General features: G+C 39.1%; 1 protein-coding gene across 11 annotated transcripts in view; it reads right to left on the bottom strand.

Annotated features, from left to right (window-relative positions):
* Positions 1 to 1,454: 1,454 nt before the first annotated feature.
* LOC141729572 (uncharacterized) overlaps positions 1,455 to 15,497 on the bottom strand; it is a 31,141-nt gene continuing 17,098 nt past the window's right edge. For 4 of the 11 annotated variants that reach the window (XM_074544350.1, XM_074544291.1, XM_074544341.1 and 1 more), the window contains exon 7: positions 8,509 to 12,017. The gene's annotated coding sequence lies outside the window, so the exon portion shown is untranslated. Of the gene's footprint in view, positions 12,018 to 15,497 lie in introns of all 11 variants that reach the window. The other 7 variants (XM_074544309.1, XM_074544318.1, XM_074544295.1 and 4 more) reach the window with 4 other exon arrangements.

Genomic DNA, 15,497 nt, shown 5'->3' with positions numbered 1-15,497 from the left:
ATAGACTTCCCACAGCCTGCGCAATTTGCTTTAGCATGTGACTGCACTGCCATTGACTTACCCATGCCTGAGTCACAGCTGAGCCTATTTGTTTTTATCCTTGTTCTGATTTAGTTAGAGAACCACAAAAAAGACAATGGGATTTGTGAAAATCTCCTATGGTGGTCTACCAATTCAGGTATGTACTCAGTCGGGCCATGCAAATTGTAAGGCTGGGAAAAAGCCTTTAGAAGTAGATTTCCTGGAAGGCTGGGGGTTTACTTCCTTTGCCTGATGACTTGGCTCACTCACCACTTGCACTCTGGAAAAACTATTGTTTCTACTATGCAGCTTTAAGTCACCAGCTACGTCTTCAACCAATACTTTTTACTCAAGACACACTTGTCATCTCAAACTCTTCTCCCAGACACAAAACAATTGGGTATTTCCCCCAAAAATCTCATATGCTGTTAATGGCATCACCCAGCAAGACTAGAATTTGTGGTGAGAATTAGAAAATTAAGGTAGGAGAGAATCAGAGCTCTGGAACAACAGGGCAGGAAAATGACAAACTCTCAAAACTGAATTTAATAAATTCATCAGCATTCATTTAATTACTGGGAGAAGAGGGGTAAGACAAAATCACCCAAGAGATCCTTTGCAGCCCTGTATTTCAGAATTGATAGTTTTGTGGTGATTTCAGCTGACCACTTCAGAATTTAGTTGCCTATGTAATTGAAATATATTAATGATGTCCACTTCTTTATAAGAGGCATGTTTTCCTAGTACATCTTGCTCTAGCATGAGACAGGCAAGGACACTGGCTTCACTCCTAAATGACTTTTAAGGGATAGAGGAAAGGAATGTTTCTTCTATGTAGGACTCTTGCCAGCAGTTCTGAAAGCTGGAGCTGTTGTCCTTATGCCTAGCAATACACATATGCAACACCCTTTCATTTCACTGTAAGGACCATATGGTCTGTCTAGCATGAACTTGAACCACTGCCATTTCATTCTAGCCTGGCTGTTCTGTAACAACAGAAGAATCAGATTTTCAATCCATTAATTTTGCCAGTAGTGTAGTCTTAAACCTATACCAACTCATCACCCAGCTAGAGGCACGGCCACAGCCAGTGAAGTTTAACTTTGCTCTGCAGCAGCACAGGAAAAAAAAGACCTGCCAGCACTAATCACTGAATGCTTTAGGTTAAAATGTTTGCTAAAAAAAGGATACTAGTGCATCCTATGTAATTAATGTTTAGCCATAAGGTGAAATGGTTAACTTGACTCTTCTGATCTCTCTCAGAGACTGAGAATTAAGCATTTTACTGTATCTGCATGAAACTCACTGTGAGCAAGAGGTTTTCAGCAGTCAGTGAGATGGTCTCATGTGTCAGACAGGGGGAAGCAAACAAAACTGGTGCAAGCATTTACCCAAGAAAATCATAAGCGGATGGCCACACTAGATAAAACTGAGACAGGCTGAAAACTTAATCACATTTGTTTATTATTGCTATAAATAAATACATAACTCCTTCAGAGAAAATTTATAAAAGAGCAAAATCTGGTCAAACACGTGCTCCTTCTGCTTACAGTTTTAAATCCTTTGTGATGCTAGCTTGCCAGGCAATTTAACATAACAGAGCAGCCTTGATGCTATCCCTGTGCAGGGCAAGGAGTTGAATCAATCAGGATCGCTAATCACACAAGAAAAAGCCACAGCACAACACTGTAGAAAGAAAAAGCTGGCAATAATAAATCTAAATTGTTCTTCATAGAGAGAAAAATCAGATCATGTAGCGATAGACCAACATCTTCCTGAATGCACACAGTGCTTTGGCTTTGAGCAGGGCATTTGAGGATCTCAAAGGAACAGCATGGTTCAACAAATGCTTGCTAATGAATGCAAAAGTTGTAAAAGGAAAACTAAATATAAATATAAAAATGCAACTTCAAATTAGCTCATTCTACAGCTTGTACTGAAGTAGCATCTTCCCAGCCACAGTGGAAAAAAAACCCAAAAAACCCCCAACAAATTAGTTGATGCTGCCATCCTTACTTTATCATGCAAAGCACATAGGAAACTGGGTATTGCTCTCTTTCTGCAGGATCTGTGCCAGCTAGAAAGAATACTATAGCCAGAATCTGACAATTCATTTAGAAATGTTTTTGACCACATAGATTGTAATTACAGAGTGAGGAGCTAGAATATGATGGCTAGAGAAAATGCCCTGTCATTGGTGGCCAAAGAATTCAATGTGCTTCATTTATCAAAAAACAAATCATGAATGATCCAATTACAGCACACACACCCCTCATTGTCAAAAATAGCTAGTCTCAAAGGGTTGTTTAAGTTAGCAGGAAAATGCAGTGTAAGAATCAATAGCAAAAAGTTAAAGCAAAAAAATAACACCAATTTAGAAATAAGTAACATTTCAGCTGTGACCTATTGGTAAGACTTATTATGAAACGAAGTAGTAAACTTCCTTTTCTTAAAGTTCAAATTACAGAGTGTTTTCATAAAAACAAGGCATCTCTTGTCTATCAGGAATTCTGTGAAATGGGCTACAGAGAACATGCCAGGTGGGAGATCGGACACAGGCACCTTTCTGTGCTTTTTGGGGTCAACCACACTATGAAATCAGTCATTTCTCAATATTCATCACCACACCCCTTAGTCTAAATTTATTGCCAAGTTGCCCATGAAAATAAAACTTAGCTTTGTGCTCTACATAGACATGGGCCTGTTCAGTGCCTCTTAGTAATTCTGGAACCCAGTAGCAAAGTTTAATGAATTCAACAAAAGGTAGGTAGCACTGCTAAATATGAAATGGTTAAAGAATTTGTAAAAAGAGACAAAAGAGAGAGGATCACAGAATTACACAGAGAATCAATCAGGTTGGAAAAGACCTCTGAGATCATTGAGTTCAACCCAAGAGCAAACACCACCATGTCAAGTACACCATGGCACAAAGTACCACATCCCGTCTTTCCTTAAACACCTCCAGGGATGGTGACTCCACCACCTTCCTGTGCATGGGAATGGCAATCCATTTCAATGTCTATTCACCCTTTCTGTAAAGAAATTCTTCCTAATGTCCAACCTAAACCTTCCCTGGCATGGCTTAAGGTGATAAGGTCACCTCTGAGTCTCCTTTTCTCCAGGCTAAACAACCCCAGCTCTCCTCATCAGACTTGTGATTCAGCCCCTTCACCAGCTTTCTTGTCCTTCTCTGGGCTTGCTCCAGCACCTCAATGCCTTTCTTGTAGTGAGGATTTCTAAACTGATGGAATACTCAAACTGTGGCCTCACCAGTATCAGATGTAACTCCACATGGAATTGTTGTGGCCAAAGTGTAGGACCTGAGACCTGCCCTTTGTTGAACCTTCCGCTGTTGGTCTCAGCCCATTGATCCAGCCTGTCCAGGTCACTCTGCAGGGCCTTCCTGCCCTCCAGAAGATCAACACTCCTGCCCAACTTGGTGTTGTCTGCAAATTTCCTACAGGTAGACTCAGTTCCCTCATCCAGATCATCAGTAAAGGTACCAAGCAGCCCAGCCAGTCCTTAACACAGAAGACATCCTCTTAACCCACGAATCTCTTATTCTCCACAGAGGAATGGAACACAGATTTAGACATCAGAGAATCCCCTTGGAAGGACATGCATCGTGCATATACACACTTTGAGAACAAGCCTTTAAGTAGCTTTGCTGTTCATGAAATTGCTTAAGAGAGACCATTAAAAAAGCAAATTTTTGCTGTGGCCACGGATAGCATACAGTCCACGTTTATCTCAAAAGTTATCTGGGAGATGTTGCTGTTACGACCTCTTTTCTCCTTAAAATCTATGCCATTGTGTTACTTTTTCTTCAGCTCTACCATTAGTTGAATTCCTTCACCAATCTTAGTCTGAGTAGCTCTCTAAGACATAATAGAGAAAAACATGATGGACAATACGACTTTTACTTATGAAAATTACATTGAGCCCAAGACTGCAGGGACTTGTTTTTGTTGAAATACCACTACAATTTTCAGATGATTGCAGAAAGGAATTGTAATAACCAATTTGACTATTGACAGCACTTAGTTTTTTTCTGAAAACACAACTGAAAAGGATCCCATGCCAGATCCTCTTGCAAGGCTGGGTTTGCAGAGAGCAGAAATCACCTGTTAAAACACTTCCTGCTGTGGCTACACCTAGGAAGCAAACAACTTGCTACCCCACCACCCCAACCAGAATGGGATTGATTACTTCCAGGAGCAAATACTGTCCTCATTGCCTCTAGAAAGTATTCAATTATCTAATTTTAGGTGGAATGCATTACTTCTTAGGCCACTAAAGTTTGCAAAGCTCAATCACACATCTGGCTCCAGAAAAGCTTGAAGTTAGTACAAGACCAGGTTGGGAAGAATCAGCTGCAGCCACTGTGACCTCTTGCAGCAGGGTGTGGAGTAAAGCCATTGTTTGCAGAAATGGTACCAGCATTTAACCATATCTATCATCTACAGGAAAGAAAGTACAATACAAGGAAGGCCATGCTAAGTCCATCCTTAGCAAGCATGGTTTTTTTCCCTGAAGAGATTTCCTCAAACCTGTAACAGGACATGTTCGCCTCAGTTTAATTAGAGACAGTTTCTATCAAAAGATCTGTTTCTGCCTGTTCTGCCAGCAGTGACTAAGACAGGTTTAATTGCACGCTAGGAAAGGTGTGCTGCATTGCTCACTTTCTATTAAGGGAAAAGAAATTAAAGCTGCCACAGGAAAATGGAATGGAGGCACCTCCACACAGCAGCTGGCAAGTGAAGAAAGGGCATTCCAACCACCAAGACATCATTTCCGAAAATCAGACAACAATCAAGTGCCTTGGCCAGTTGCACTGACTGCGGCAGAGGAAGTAAAGCTTGCTTAGTATTAGGTTAAAACATCATATTAGCTTGTTGCTTCCTTGTATTTGCACACGAAGAAAGAACAAGGACAATGAAACAGTAACACAGCTATTTACCAGTGCACGGCCTTTTCTAACACTGGACACACCCACCACTATAAACTGGGAGCCAGAGAGAGACATTGTTTCACAGCAAGTGCGTCAGGAGCAAAAAACCGGAACAACTCCCTGAGCAATCTCGTTCTGGACAAGGGCTGTTAGTACGTGTTACCTCAGTGGCAGGGCCGAGGACACGGAGCCATGCTTTCTTGCCAACCCATACTGGCAAGAATACTAAAATTCTGGCCAAAGTATTCTTCATGACACAAAAGAGGAGTGCTACAGATCCCTTTCCCCGGGGAAAAGAGTTACTAACAAGCACAGCAGCGCACTCTGTTCCTCAGCAAGGCTTGAATCACCACCTATAAAGAAGAAAATTCTTCTGCTCCTGCTAACAGCTATTACTCGGTACAATTCAGACCAGAATAAATTAACACCAATTAGATGCAACCAGCACTTTCAGCAGCAGTTTACAGGCATACCTTTGCATATGCCTGGCTGGGAACACAAAAAGAGCTTCCTTCTCCCAGGGCTATGGTGGTTTGTCATTGCTGTATGACCATATTACTCAGAGGGTGGGGAATTATCAGGGCAATGACCCAAAAGAATGCTGAATATACATTTACAGCATTGGACTTTCACCTACCCTACCTCTGTTGGTTCATCTTCACAAGCCATCTCTTAGCACATATTTTTTGTGTTTAAGAGCCCACAGGGAGCTGCTTATTTAAAAAATACAGTGTAAATGAGGAAACATAATCCATAGATATTTTCAAGATATTTTCTGCCAACACTGCTGCTCGGTTTGTAAGCAATTTATTCCTCTTGGCCTTTTAGATTTCCCATTATATGTAGAATTACCTTGGAACAGGAATGTGAAGTTGGAAACACTGATTTAGGTGCAATGCAAAGCAAGAGTGTACATCATATATAACACTAAGTCCTGTATATTTATGACCCAGAAAATAATAATGTACTACTACAATGCACTGTCTTGCAGAATTTAGAGTTAACTACATATAATAGCTTTAACTGTTGGTTCTTCAACAAAAATCATATTTGATCAGTTCTATCTGGTTCTCCTCCCTACTTTTAAAGTTTTTGTAGCTATCATGAATTAGTTTTCAAGAAGAATCTTCTAAGGAAAGAAGGGAAAAAAGTAATTTTTCTTCTCTATTTCTAACACTGTCCTAAAGAGGACAGGTATCTTTGAAAAGACTCGGGCATGAGACAGAACTGTGTTTCCTTGCCTGAATGCTTTGAAGCCACAGTGAAAAAATTTAAAAACCTTCTTCTGCTTTATGTTACCTCTGCCACCCCTAAAGGAAGGGCTCTGACCATAAAGATAGAAGAACATCTGAAACCACTGCTAACAGAGCAATCCAGTCACGATTAGCCATTAGAAAAATAAGAAAAAGTCTATACAACATAACATTTAAGATATGTTACACTGAATGATGTGACCTAAATCCTGTTCCATTTAACACTGCATAATTGAATATTCTCTGAAACAGAAATTGGGCTCCTCATGCATAAATAACACTTTCATACAAGCACTTAATGATCCCCATTTCCAAGAGGTTTTAATCCTTCTGCACTCTCTTAGGAAATCCAGAATACAAAACACTGTCTTACTGTGCAAAGAAGTCTTCTGAACCATGACAAAGTATCTTCACAGAGATAAATAAATTAAAGTAAGGGCACCAGGACTTTCCCAGGTTGTTCTTGTCAATGGAAACTCCAGCAATGAAAGCAAAGTTAAGAGTTGATGAGTTAATCATGACCAGCTGGAGGTACTTCAGTCTGAAGATGGGGGCTAAAAAGCCAATCCTGTGTTCAACCTTGCCTCTTGAAGGCCCCCTACTCAATGTGAGCATCTTCTGGACAGCACTCTGAGGCCCCTGCCTCACCTCAGTACACACCCCTGCTGAAACACTGGGCTCCTATGGGCACTCAGAGGTTGGGGTCCTGTGTTCCTCCAGCCTTTGGGCACTTCTGGAAGGATTCCACATCACTCAGGACTTGTACACCCAAATCCTATTGTATTCCTAAATTCTCCAACTTAGATACGTTCTAGGTGTAAATTGCAAAGGCTTGACCACAAACAACAGATTAGGGGGGCAAAAGGGGACAGCAATAAAATATCATTGGCCACCCCAATCTATTTCTCTTTTTTTTTTACAATTCTGCAAGCTGAGTGGCAGGAGCTCATTTACTATTTTAATATCTATACATTACTAATATAATTTACAAAATTCATCTTGGCACTGTTAAATGAATTCAAAATAAGACTGATGAATGTATGCAAACCAAAAGGATCCAAATTAATGAAAAAAAATCAACCTAGCCCAAAGCAAACTACTAGCCTTCACACACTTAGACACCACTTTGGTAACTGTCAGACACCCTTAGTGAAGTCAATAAGATATGTTTAGAAGAGGTCTTAAGGTGTGGTTTTAAATCAATTTAATTAAAATAGTACGAAAAGTTGGGCCCATCTTGTTGGATAGGATTACAGTTCCAGATTCACACATTAGCCAGGTATCAGCCTAGCTACTGTGGCTGTACATGGAGGCCTAGGCCTGTGGTTAACGTCAGGCACAATGTGATTAAACCCAGGAAAATCTGGCAAGAAATGTATGTTCATTATCTTCTTTTAAAGTCATTCCTTACTAATAATCAAATTTAATAGTTATGGTACACTCTCCAATTAATATTAACCAAGCAAAAAGGAAACTAATATTGTAATTCTAGGAATACAATATTAGAATTCTCAACATTAGTGGGTACCCCACCTTGTAATGGTATTTCATGCAACTTTTATAATACACAGTGACAGTAATTTCCAGATGATTATGTAGATATGAGATTTATCTTAATTTATAGGAAGGACCTCACTTGGGCAGGTAGTGCTGATGAAGAAAACCAACTACAAATTTGGGGAATGTGTTGCATGTTCAGCATGAAAGCAGAATCTGCCCCTAGAGATTCTACTGAAATCAATGAGCCTTCAGAGAGGGATATTTCCATTTGAAGTTTCCAGTCAAAACATGCATTATTTATAGCAGTAGAACCTTTGCCTGAATATAACAAAAGAGTCTTTTGTCAGCTCTGCTACAGCCCTTCACCTATGCTGTGCCTGCATTTTGTGGAGATACTGCTCTATGAAAGGTCTTTCCTGACAGCAAAGTAGGAAGGACAGGGAATGCAAGGACCAGTTTGTTCAAGAGGAAGCACAGTTAACACCCCAATACCTCGCTCAGAGTCCCCTCAGACTCACAGAAATTGACATTCAAAGAACCACGCACACCACCACCACCTTCTTTGCTGGATTACACAGAGAGAAAATAAAGCATACTAATTCAGATATTCCTTGAAAAATTTGGCTTGGAGTCAGAAGCAGACCTGGAAGATTTCTACTATATCTTGCATTTTGACTAGAAAATAATTGTTAGTAAACAATGTACATTTAAAATATTTTCTATTATTCAGTGATAGTTACACATGAAAGTCACATCAGACTTCCACTACTAGCTGTTCCTGAAATACCAAAGTGTGTTACCTTCTAATAAAAGGCTGCTGTTTCAAGATGTCTTAAAAAGCAAACCAGAAGTGTCAAAATTATTAATTTCTGCACCAAAATTTTCTTCTTTTTCTAGAGTGCAAAGAAATAATTCTGATAGAATCTGTCATATTCAAATTGAAAGATCACTTACAAGGACATACCAAAATCCTTCACTTTATTTCAGAATAACTATGCTCTCTGGGGTTGGGATAAAGAACAGATTAGAATTTGGCTCTATAAATTATACCTTGTATTTACAAGACCTATTATCAGCAGTCAGTCTTTTCAGTAAACTAATTAATGCTAAATATTTCTGCCTTCTTATAATAGGATAATAAACACACACACAAAAGAGAAATAGAGCACTTATTTTGTATTCAAGGTCTCCTTTCTAATTAACTTATCAAGCTTACTATACAGCCTTCCTGAACAACAATGGGGAAAAAAGTGAGAAAAAACCCCCCCAGCATATTAAAAATTCTAGTGGGCATGCAACTGCAGCATGTTACACTTGCAGCTCTGCTACTCCAAGTTACGCTTGCCTGTTCTCAAATGCTTGGTGCTTATGTGAAAGATGTAAAAACAGGGCAGAATGCTGCCAGAAATAATCTCTAGCCATTACTAGTAATTTAGTAAGTAGTACAGACCATTCTTCACAACACTACTGAATAAGTTCCCTAGAAAAGCAGATTCCTTACAACACAATTGCCAAGGTGACACCAAAATGAAAGCTCAATTCACTTACCAACTATTACAAGTCTCTTTGTGCTTTTTGCAAGATTGGGACTATTGATCTGAGTTTTGGCCAAACTCCAATTTCTTTAATTACATTCCACATAGCTACATCTCCCTCACATCTCTTTGCTGCTGCTAAATGCTATTAAACAACCAACACATTACATCAGTGTCCTCTGGGCCCAACACCAGCAAGGATCAAAACATTTCCCCAGAGCAGGCAGTGGAAAGCCACTGGAATCCTTCAGAATAAAGTACTGCTGTTGTCATAAATGAGTACTTACCACTCAAGCAATTTCAAGTTAAAGAACTATCAGACTGTTGTGCAAACAAGTTAATACAATTCACATGGCAGTATTTTAAGGAAAGAAAACATTTCCCATTAGTAATACTGTATGTACTCAGTTGCAAATGTCCAACTATTATTATTTCAGAAGAGGGATAAAGTATTTATGTTTGGTATGCATCTCCAATCTTTTCTGTGCCAAATGTACAACAGGAAGATGAGACTGGGGATGCTTACCAGTTTCTTACTGTGACAATTTTCTTCTCTTAATTTTTTTCTTGAATTCTTTCATAGAGATTCTACTTACAAATTGCCAGTAACTTCTCTCCACATAAGCCTCTAACTAACATTTTCCTGTAAATCAAGAAATCTACAATTTACCTGAAGGAAAACTTTTATCCTGTTGTAGTAGTATATTCTTCACAATTGTGTTTCAGAGAACAGTGTTTCTGTCTTGTAGAAAGTTGTGATACTAGGGTTTTTTATCCCCACAGGTTTTTTTAAACCACAGTCAAATAATAAATGTGGAGTCCTAGAGTAAAGCCATTTTAAAGACCAATTTCTATTTGACTAAATCAGATTCAGGTATACTTAGCCACTGAATTTTTAAGTCAAGTTTATTTGATATCATATTTCAATAGTTTATATTTTTATTTCAACATTGGAAAAGCTTATGATAATATACTCATTTTGTTATAAAAAGTAACCATGGAGAGATTCAGTGAATTTTGTTTACTCCGTCGAATGCTACAGCATCAGTACATTTTCCTGAATCATTTACTGTTCTATATAGAGACTGTATTGAAAATGAAAGATGAAAAGAAGAAACCACTTGTAAGGTTCACTGTCAGCTTTGACACATTTCAACTGATCCTGCCTTGAAATGTCAAGCTTTTGATTTGTAAGTAAGCAGAATGTATCAACAAGAGGTAACCAGAACAGAAATCAACACATTCACCCTTTGGACAGGACAAATCCCAGAATTCTCTCAGCATTGGAGTTACCACCTGTACCATACCCCATGCAAAGCACTTTGGAAAGACCACTCTTAGTGCTTTTAATTGCTGCATAAGAACCATTTCTTCTTTTCTTACATATAACCCCTGGCTTTCAGCACAAAAGCCTGACAAAACCAACAACTTCCTCCTTTGCTGGAATGCTTGGGGGAAGTTAAGGAACCTAATGTACCACAGGAAGTGGTTTGAGGGTAAAGATGGCCTGGAAACAGGTTAATGAGATTCCTGAACTCAGGTGATATTCCTTCAGGTATTTTCAGAGAAGTTGCTTGTCAGGGGAAGAAGAGCAGCAAAAACTACGGCCAAACACCTCATCACCAGCGTGATGCCAGCCTGTGTGAAGGTCCAAGCTCTTCAGAAAGCTGTGATAAAACAGAATTATCTCAGTGATGACTACCACCAGGAGCAGTGAGTGAGCACTGCACAAACACAACCTGTCAATCTTGAGCTGTAGTGCTCACAAATCCAAAATACCCAAACAGTGGGTCAGGGCACGAGCCATCCCTAGCAAGACCTCCTGGCTCTGCCCAGCACCAGAGCAGTTCTCCTGAGCAATTTCACTGACAGCTTGGCTGTATTCCCAAGTGAGAGATTCTACACCTAAAGTGCCTCTCCTTTTACACAAGCAAGATGATGCCTTCCACCTTTTTCCTACTACTGGAGTAAGTTAGAGACAGTTGCACCATGTTTTCAGCAGTATTTCTATTTCAGTTGTGCAGCTGTGGATGTATCTGTTCTTTAAAAATAATACCTCCACAGAGACAATAAAAAAAATCTAAACTTCTACAAACAGAAATGTCCCAATTTACTTTTCCATCTTAATAGAACCTAAAAGCATTTAGATCCTTCAGCTACAATTGCTCCGGCATGCAACTTCCTACACCAGAGCTGCACACTTTTGTGTGTGCAGATAATTCCAGTCCAGTGTAGTGAAAGCTACAAACTGCTCTGAACTTCTAGTTGTCATATATTCTACCTATTTTGCATTATGACAGAAAGACATACATCAGAATAAAGAACTTAAACATAACACAAATACTGGATTGTGTCAAGGATTTATTCTATATTAAAATGTGAGATTTGCCACACATTTACTATGGGTCAAAATCCTACACTGAGACAGCGTAATTATCCTTTGATACTAATCAAAACTTGAGTTCTTTCATTTTCAGGAATACCAAATCAAGAACCTAAACCTTTGGGTTCTGTCACTTCCCTCATGCAAGACCAGCCAAGAATACAGCTGTACACAGGTTACAAGAGAATTCTGTCTGTGACTTGTGAGTTAGTCTCAGCACTTGTGACCTAACATCAAACAGCGAGACTCCAAAACTTACCAGTCTGTAACATTAACTTCTCCGAATTTAAGGTTTCCATTCAATAAATATTGAGGATCCATTTATTCTGGCAGGACTCTGCAGACCCACAAGGTAAGATACTGAAAAAAATCACCTATAGGAGGATACACCTACTGTTAGCAAACTGGTGTATTACCTTCTAAGTTTTCCCTGCAAAGTTAATTGTAGGCAGGCAGTAAGAAATCCTAACAGGTGAATAGCCCACACATTTTAGTGATGTTTCACATGAAATTATGATGCCTTGTAGCAATGCCCATCATTCTCCCAAAGTATAGAAGGGGACCCGCAGAGGTCAGATTAAACAATTAAGTTGGCTAAACTTAATTTTAGACTGATAAACCATACTAGTTTAAAAACCTCACAGCTTGTGATGCCAGTATTAATGGGTTTTCTCTCTTTGGGGTAGTGGTACTTGGGTGGTGCTATTATCATGTTTCTAGAGTCCCATACCTTCTGGGTGGTTTTCTCACACGCAGCTCTTCACAGCAGTGTTTCTCCTGCTTCTCCCTCCAAGGCTCTCCCTGAGCAGCCAGCCCACCCCCTTTTATCCCAGTTATCTTCATTAGCCACATCTGTTGCTCAGTTAAGGACATCACAGCTGCAGCCCATCAAGAACAACTGGGACCTACCGGGGCAAGGCCTACATACAGATATTCAAGTATAACACTGATATTTTACTAGGACTCAAAGGCCACCTCTACTATAGGGTGGTGGTGCTATTACATGAATACAAGCCACAAAAACCCCAAAACTTCCTTACAAGTATGCTTAATAGGAAAGCATATATCCTTTTCCTTCACACCTTACAAAAAAATTTAATTGGTTGATCTAGCAAACAAAAAAAAAAATCCATTTTCATACTAAGATTTATACAAAAGATGAAACATTTTCCCATACATTACTTTAGAGCAGCACAGAACCCTTGCCATCTCTACTATCATCAGAAACACAGAATTTTCAGGAAATTTTCTTGCAGTCTTTGACAGCAAAGCTACAAAAAATGTGAACCTGTCTGATTCTGTGCCATCAGAAGCAGTCATCTGCCTCTTCCACGTCACTAATATGGCAAATATCTCAAGCAAATTTACATCCCATCTTCTACGCAGCTCTAAGCTCTTGATAAGACAAAAGCCTTAAAGTAAAAGATCATTGTGAACAGCCCTGTCACATACTCACACACATATGTCCAAGTATCAACACATGTAAAGATGCAGTCTTTTCTAACTGAGTATCAAGAAACAATTTCTATTTATTCATTAACTATATGAGAATACTGTATAGGTTTATAGATTACACTTTCCAGGATATTTCATCACTGCAGTTATGCCATCCTCAGTCTTGCTTACACTCAGATCTGTGTGTTATTTCTGCTCTTTACACCTCACTTTTGAACACAGCCCACTGAATCAGTCACTGGGTTCTGTGTGGGTGCAAAGTGTACACTTGGGGACTGGGTGAGGTTTGTCTTGATTTTTCTTTCTTTTTTTTCTTTCTTTTTTTTTCTTTGGTATTCTTAAATTTTATTGTGTTTTTTATACAATTTCAGAAGTAGAGGGTGTTACATTCTATTGTGCTTGCAACTCTTAAGACCAACACAGACGTGAAATAATCTATGTAAGAAAAAAAAAGGCAACACAACAAAAACCCCAGCCTTAACTGTATTTACCCAATTCAGGCAGTGTCTTTCACAAGTGGCAATTCCAAACATCCCAACTATTTAGGTCAGGAACATTATGCAGATAAGAACTAAATATTTTTTAAGTACAGATTTCACATACAACAAAAGAGTACTTCTAGACAGTGTAATTGTTTACTTTAATGAACACTAGTGAAGTTACTCACTTCCTGATCTCAGACTGTCCTTATAAGATTTTGACTTATTAAAGAAAAATTCTATTCATTTCCAATGGAACCATTTTCACAGCAGAAGTGGGGCATGCAAGTGTTTATAGTATCATGATGGCTCACATGCACCTAACAGGGCAAAGCAGGCTGGTGGAAGGAGGCACATTGATAATTTGCAAGCAGCCAAGTAGTTGGTCCCTGTAAGAAGGACCGATTTATTACAAGTAAATGAAAAAAAAAAGATTCTAAAGTAATACTGCAGAAAGAGACAAAATACCATGACAGATATTACAGAATGGCTTACTTTTAAAAGGAATTTTAGTTGCACAGGACTTAAAGAGTATAGCTCCCTGCCATTAAGTTGTATCCAATCACTAAGGAAATCGTTGTAACAAGTTCAGTAAGTCATCATTCCATTATATGAATTTCATTCAGTTTTTTGTTACAACCCTTGGATAATGTTTACAATTGTGCATTTTTGCCCACCTGCCACAAAAGCTAGGAAAAAGTGTTTTAGCCTGTTATTCCATTACCAGATATTGAAAAGCTCTGGGTGAAGAAGGAGGTTACTTTAAACTCAAGGTGTTTTATCACTTTTGATAAATGTGTTTCCAGATTTCAAAAAGACTCTCCAAACACAGCACTAGTTTTGTAATCAGAGCTATCATTATTATGACACCTAAAGAACCAGAATGAATTAAGCTTTTTATTCTTTGTTACATAAGTAACAAACCCAAGCTAATCAAACCTTCTCTTCACCAACCACTGCACACCTTAAGAAGTGAACTCGTGGACATTTGCTTATCTTAGTTTAAATCTTTCAGCTTTGGGGAAAAAAAACGAAAAAAAAAAAAAGACTACTTTATTTAGTGTAAAGGGTTTAAACAGACATGAATTTAACATTTAAACATCCGATAAGGCTGCTAAGTACGTACTTGGAACATGTATTTCGGCTTTGCTAGGACCAGCTAGTGCTCCCACTTATCACAAGACACGCCCTGCCAACACTGCAAGAGGAGATGTGTTTAGCACTACCAAGAATGCGATCATTTCCTCAATCCGCGGGGGCGGGGTGGGGCGGTGGAACCAAAACACAACAAGCGAAGTTGCAGACAAATCAGTGAAAAAACTGCGTAGTGAGCCCAAAGCACCAAATTAAGACATAAAATTAGTGAATGAACACGGTTTTGGTTTTTTAATGTAAGTTACTACCACTTGCCCCAGTACCCCTTCACACACATGCACTGATACTGTCACCTACTGGATATTTTTGTATTTATCCCATTAGTGTTCCATTCATGTTCCAGCAAGGTCTATGTGGTAGTTAGATACAGAGAGAGCTGTAAAGAAGAGCCAGAAGGCAATTCCCTTGAGCAAAAAAGGCTGCACAGAGCCAAGGTCCCAACAGGAATATATGTAAATGCTTGGCTTGAGTAGGAGTGCATACCTTAAAGCGTGGGATTTTGGCATTTTTTACAAGCCAGCAGATTTACAGAATTTGTCTGGCAGAGGGATTATTTACACTTACCAACTCTATGAGCTCAGACAACATTTGTAGGGCCTCTCACTTGCATGTGTTTGCAAGTGCCACCATAGTGGCACAAGAGCAGCACTCACATTTGGAAAGCTTCCCGCCTACCAGGAAATGAAAAGCAATAGGAAGGATGCTTTATCTTCCAGGCAAACGCCAAGTGTGTGGGAAATTCAAGAGAGTATCAGGGGATCAGCA

The sequence above is a fragment of the Zonotrichia albicollis genome, chromosome 1 (assembly GCF_047830755.1).
Source record: "Zonotrichia albicollis isolate bZonAlb1 chromosome 1, bZonAlb1.hap1, whole genome shotgun sequence".
In the NCBI taxonomy this organism is placed as follows: Eukaryota; Metazoa; Chordata; class Aves; order Passeriformes; family Passerellidae; genus Zonotrichia; species Zonotrichia albicollis.
The sequence above is the reverse complement of the archived record's forward strand: the minus strand, read 5'-3'. Positions and strand labels throughout refer to the sequence as shown.